The sequence below is a fragment of the Hylobates moloch genome, unplaced genomic scaffold (assembly GCF_009828535.3).
Source record: "Hylobates moloch isolate HMO894 unplaced genomic scaffold, HMol_V3 SCAFFOLD_10, whole genome shotgun sequence".
NCBI classification, from domain to species: domain Eukaryota; kingdom Metazoa; phylum Chordata; class Mammalia; order Primates; family Hylobatidae; genus Hylobates; species Hylobates moloch.
Genome location: NW_026652285.1, coordinates 60858543 through 60865027, shown reverse-complemented (window position 1 = coordinate 60865027; position 6485 = coordinate 60858543).

Sequence of the window (6485 nt, the reverse complement as noted above, 5' to 3'; positions counted from 1 at the left end):
GTAATTTAATTATTTGGAATTTCTGTTGGGAAAACATCAGAGAATCATGTATTTATGACCTAGATTGTTAATCTCAGGTTGTTTTGTTTTTCAAAAAGGAGCCATCAAAAAGATAGTAAGGGAATATTAGAAACAACTCTACACACATAAACTTGATAACTTAGATGAAATGGACTAACTTCTCAAAAAGCACAGTACTCTAACTTACCCAATATAAAATAGATAATTTGAAAGGCTAGTTTAAGGGCTCAACTATTAGAAAATAGAATTCAAAAAAGAAATCTCCAGGCTCAGATGGTTTCACTAGAAAATTATACTAAATGTTCAAAGGTTATTCAATCTCTTCCAGAAAAGAGAAGAGGAAGGAACATTTTTCAATTCATTTTATAAAGTCAGCATTACTCTGATACAAAAACCAGACAATGATAGTAAAACTGACCCAATAATCTTATAGACTGTTCTTTTGGATAAACATAGAAACTGATCTTTCTGTTCTTAAAGCTTGAAGCTTGCATTTGTTTTATATGAATTCCTTCCTCAGGAAAGGACCTTCAGACCTCTCAAAAAGAGTATTAGAGAACTGAAAGTCACCAGATCACCACATCCTGACAATAAGAAGCCTGGAGCCCTCATTCCTCATAATTGCTTCCTTTCCCCTCTCTAGTTCCTATATTCTTGCACATTGTCACATTTCTTCTCTGTTATATAAACCACTAGTTTTAGTCTGTCAGGGAGATGGATTTGAAACTGAGCTCCCCCATCTTCTCTGCTGCAGCACCCAATTAAAGCTTTCTTCCTTTGCAATACTTGTTGTCTCAGTGATTGGCTTTTTGTGTGGTGAGCAGCAAGGCCTAGACCAAAGCCCTGGTGTTTTGGTAACAATAGTCCCAAAAAAAACAAAAACAAAAGAATACTACAGACCGGCCGGGTGCAGTGGCTCACGCCTGTATTCCCAGCACTTTGGAGGGCCGAGGTGGGTGGATCACGAGGTCAGGAATTCAAGACCAGCCTGGCCAACATGGTGAAACCCCATCTCTACTAAATACAAAAATTAGCCAGGTGTGGTGGTGAGTGCCTGTAATCCCAGCTACTTGGGAGGCTGAGGCAGGAGAATCGCTTGAACCCGGGAGGTGGAGGTTGCACTGAGACCTTGCCACTGCACACCAGCCTGACAACAGAGCGAGACTCCATCTCAAAAATAAAAAAGAATACCAAAGACCAATATCCCTCATCAATAAATGAAAAAACCCTTAACAAAATATTGACAAGTAGAATTCAACAACAGATAAAACAAATTATACACCATGACTGAGTGGGATTTATTCTGGTAATAGAAGGCTGGTCCAGTATTCAGAATCAGTCAGTGTAATCCACCATATCAACAGGCTAAAAAAGAAAAATCATATAATTATACCAATCGATGGAGAAAAACCACTTGAACAAATTCAAAACTCATTCATGACTTAAAAAAGAAACTCGCTGAAGTGGGAGGATCACTTGAGGCCAGAAGTTTGGGACCAGCCTGTGCAAGGTAAAAAGACCCTATCTAAAAAAAAAAAAAAAAAATAGCCAGATGCAGTGGCTCACACCTGTAATCCCAGCACTTTGGGAGACTGAGGCGGGTGGATCACGAGATCAGAAGATTGAGACCATCCTGGCTAACACAGTGAAACGCTGTCTGTACTAAAAATACAAAAAATTAGCTGGGCGTGGTGGCACACACCTGTAGTCCCAGCTACTTGGGAGGCTGAGGCAGGAGAATCACTTGAACCCAGGAGGTGGAGGCTGCAGTGAGCCGAGATCGTGCCACTGCACTCCAGCCTGGGCGACAGAGCAAGACTCCATCCCCCCCACCAAAAACAAAACAAAACAAAACAAAACAAAATTAGCTGGAGAGGTGGGTGGTGGTGCATGCCTATGGTCCCAGCTACTTGGGAGCTGAGATGGGAGGATCGCTTGAGCCTAGGAGTTGGAGGCTGCAGTGAGCCATGATCACACCCCTGCACTCCAGGCTGAGCAACAGAGTAAGACCCTATCTCTGAAAAAAAGAAAGTCTTAGAAAACAATAAATAGAGGAGGAGCTTACTTCAACTCTATCAAGTACATCTACAAAAATTTCTAGCTAGCATTATTATTTAATGGTGAAAGAGTGAATGCTTATCCTCTAAGATCAGGAACAAGGCAAGGATGTCCTCCCTCACTACTGTTACTCAACGTATGTAACCCTGGAAGTTGTAGTCAGCACACTAAGGCAAAGAAAATAATGAAAGGGAAACAGATTGGAAAGCAGGTAATAACATTGTCCCTCTTTGCAGATGCCATGATGATCTATGTAGGAAATCCCAAGGAACTTACAAAAAACCAAAACACTCCCTAGAATGAGTGCGTTCAGCAAAGTCACAGGACACAAGATCAACATGCAGAACCAACTGGATTTCTATATATTAGCAATAAACTAATTCATAATAATAATTAAATTTAAAATATGTACTATTAATCACTTAAAAAATGAAATAGTATTATATAAATCTAAAAAACGGGTGTAGGATTCTTATGCTGAAAACCACTACATGTATGCATGTATCTATGTGTGTGTATAAACTTGCATGTATAGGTATCTGTGTGTTTGTCTGTGTTAATTAAATGCAACGATCATGGCCCAGATTGTGTTACATGGTGGGAAAACAGACATGAACAAGATGGAGTGGGTACCTCCCTTCAGGCTGCTTACAGTGTAGCTTGGAAGTCAGACACTAAACCCATGAATGAAAATGTGTTGGGAGCTTCAAAGAAGTAGCCCTGAGTGCTCATGGCATCAAGCACCTGGAAGACCAAATCATGAGGTCAGAGCATGGGGGTGAGACCATACAGATTTACAAGCCTTCTGTTAGAATGTCCTTCTATTAGAGGACATGTCCTCGATGTCCTCTAATTCTAGATATCTGGAGGAGAGATGCTGATTGGGCCATCCTAGGTCAGGACTCTCTCTCCTACCCCATCAAGAGTGTGTGTGTGTGTGTGTGTGTGTGTGTGTGTGTGTGTGTGTGTGGTGGGAGGCATGACTCAATATAAATGTAGCAGCTGAGTCCTAATTTTGGATGAGGGGGTGAGGAAGAACCATTTGCACTGGCTGGATGCACCAAAGGCTAGAGAAAAACTAGAAAGAGCGCCAAGATTTAAAGAATCAGAGGAAGAGGAGCTGCGGGGAAGAGAAGCAAATGAGAAGGAGCATCCACAGAGTCAGAGAGAAAGCAGAGTCAGGGCCTCCTGCTGTTGAGTGAGTTGTGGAGCTGCTCCAACTGCAGTAGATTGTTCACCTCAGGTTGTTTTGTTCTCAGAGTTCTCCCGCTGAGCCATGAAAGTGACAGTGCTATGTGCCTCAGAGGGCTGCTGAGTGTGCAGAGTGAGACGCTGCACACTCCGCTCAGCGATCTGAGTTGTGACTATTGTGGCTCAGGAGCACAGCTTACAGTTTTAGCATCTGGGAGTGCTTTTCTTGGCAGGCTGCAGACACATGCGTTTGGAAAATAGGAAGAAATCCAAAAATGGCTTTTGCCATGGCTCAGCTAGAATTGTCGGTAACGTGGCAACTCATTTCCTCTGGATAGATTTGTGGCAGCTTAAAATTCTAAGAACTGCACTTTCTTCAGTGGTTCAAGGAGATCTGAATCCCAGGCCTCTGACAAAGGGTTCTCTCCCAAGACAATAACACACCGTGTTTCTCTCCTTTCTTCCACAGACCTCAGAGGACAAGCCTTCTGAAAGGGACGCCCTGCAGCCTGGCTGCAACATTGTGACCACAGATTATACACTGTACAGTAGCACAACCCTGGTGGCTCTCTCCACAGGGCAAGGGGTGGACCTCTTCATGCTTGACTTGGTAGGTACAGAATATGGTAGCCTCTGGGCTTGGGGACTTGATGGGCCTCTGTGTTTTAATGCTAGTCCCCTGGGATAATTTCCTGGTCATTCCTAATACTTGTTTTTGGGGCCAGAGAGCCTGAAAATCTAGTTTCGGGAGCCAACACCATCATCAGAAACCATGAAGGGCCTCTGTCGCAGTGAGGGAACCCAGGGTAGGAGTTCCTGCAGAGTCAATCGCATCAACTCAAGCCCTATCCTTAAGGAGTTCATTTTTCAAAAATGCACTCAATCTCTTTGGTTTATGAGAACTCCATGATTTAAGAATCGTAATGCTGCAAATTTCCAGACAGAAGCATGAATTCTTTAGAGCAGCACCATCCGGTAGAATGCTCTGTGAGTTTTGCTTTTAAATGCTGGATGCCTTGTTTATCACTTGTGAAATGTTTTGCCAACTATGCTGAGGTCTTGTGAAAACTCAGATAATGTTGACCAATGACAACTTCAAAACCTCATGTGTTCACTTAGATAAAAGGTCAGTATTTAAATTTAATTTCGATTTACAGATGTTATTGAGCATCTACTATGTCCCAAAGCACCATTTCAGGCAGTGGAGATACAGCATTGATCAAACATACATGCCAGCCCTTGTGGAGTTCACATGTCAGTTTGTATGTGGAGAGAGGGGGATTGCAAATTTCAAAATGAAACAGAGTTAACAAAACAGGGTTTGCAGTATGGAAATCCAGAAACTTTTCAAATAGAATCTTTTCACCTATAAACCCGTTAGACCAAGGCCCACTGCTGTGTCAGTTTGCTAATGCCACAGTTTCCCTTTATTTTCAGAGAAGCCGGCAAACCTTCAGAAGTTCTATGGCTTACACATATTACTCTCAATAAATTGCCCTTTCTACAGTTGCTGTAGAGTAACAGCTAACATAATTCTTAATAAGTTGTAGGAATGTAGGTACCTGTCCTAGGGAATTTACATCTATTAATGCACTTAAACATCACAGCAGCTCTGTGAGGTAGGTCCTACTATTATTCCTATTTTCAGATGGGGAAAGTGAGGCACATAGAGGGTGAGTAACTTGCCTGAGGTCCAGCTAGTGACTGGTGGTGTCAGGAGTCACACTCTGGCAATCGGTGCTTTAACTACTAAACCAGATTGAATTTCAAAAACAACTGCTCTTGAGTACAAGTAAAATATCTCCAAGAACATTCTGAGCAGTTCTAAAGGCAATGGGAGGTGCTTTGACTCAGGTACTCAACTCAAGGGTTCCCAGGCACAGACAGAGCCTCTGCTTTCTGCCCTCAATCATGACAGCAGGGCCCAGTCTGGACATAGGTGGGCAGGAGAGCTTGTCAGCATGACAGAAGGAAGAGATGAACCATAGCATAATCTTTCCTGATTTCTGTGTATTATCCTGAAACCCCTTTGGATCACATCACCCTACTATAAAGGACATTTGAGCAAAGACCCAGTGCACAAAGCTTAGTGCCTGTTTGGGATGTTGACGTCCAGTGGAGATAGCTTGTGGCAGTTGTCACAGATAGAAATGCCGTGGAGGGCAGTCAGCAGTGATGGAGGCAGCAATCCCTGGTGGGTCAAACTCAGCCTGTGAGGTCTGTGGATTTGCAGACCTGATGATTTGATCTTGCCAGAACACGCATATTGTTCAGGCACAGAGAGACCACCTCCTGTTAACCAACTCCCCATTGTGGGATAAAGCTCAATGTCAAAGCATTCATTTACAAATAGGAGCCTTTGTTTCTCAGTGACAAGGATCTGGTGCCTGATCATCAGGGACCCTCTTATCAGAGTGTATGAGAGCTCATATTAAAAATCAGCGGTTGGCCAGGTGCGGTGGCTCACGCTTGTAATCCCAGCACTTTGGGAGGCCGAGGCGAGCGGATCACGAGGTCAGGAGATCGAGACCACGGTGAAACCCGTCTCTACTAAAAATATAAAAAATTAGCCGGGCATGGTGGCGGGCGCCTGTAGTCCCAGCTACTCAGAGAGGCTGAGGCAGGAGAATGGCGTGAACCCGGGAGGCAGAGCTTGCAGTGAGCCAAGATTGCGCCACTGCACTCCAACCTGGGCGACAGAGCAAGACTCCGTCTCAAAAAAAAAAAAAAAAAAAAAAAAAAGATCAGCGGTTGTTGGTGACCACACAACCAGAACAAAGGGGCATATTTTCCAGGTTAGTAAAATTGTGGAAACAACATTCCAGGGGCCTGAGAGTCTCTGCCCCAGACCCAGGAGTGGATGAACCCAAGGCGTTTTCACCCACCCTGATGCAGAATGAGCTCCTCTGTTCAGGTGGAGAGTGAGTGCCACTGTTTAAATGACAGCTGTGCATCTCCACCCTCTTTGCTGAAAAGCAAGAGCAAAATCGACCCCAGATCAATTAAGTGAAAGGAGTTAGTTACTGCATTGATGGTGATACGAGAAGGAGGCAGGGAAGTGCGGGGGGAAAAGGGCAGGGTCCTTGGCGAGGGCTCCACCCCCGGGCCTGTGCTCATGGACCTAGGTTAGGACAGGCATTTGTGTTTCAGTGCCCAAATGTTGTATTTCCCAAGACCACCCTGGCCTGTCACGCCCCCATCCTGTGCCTATAAAA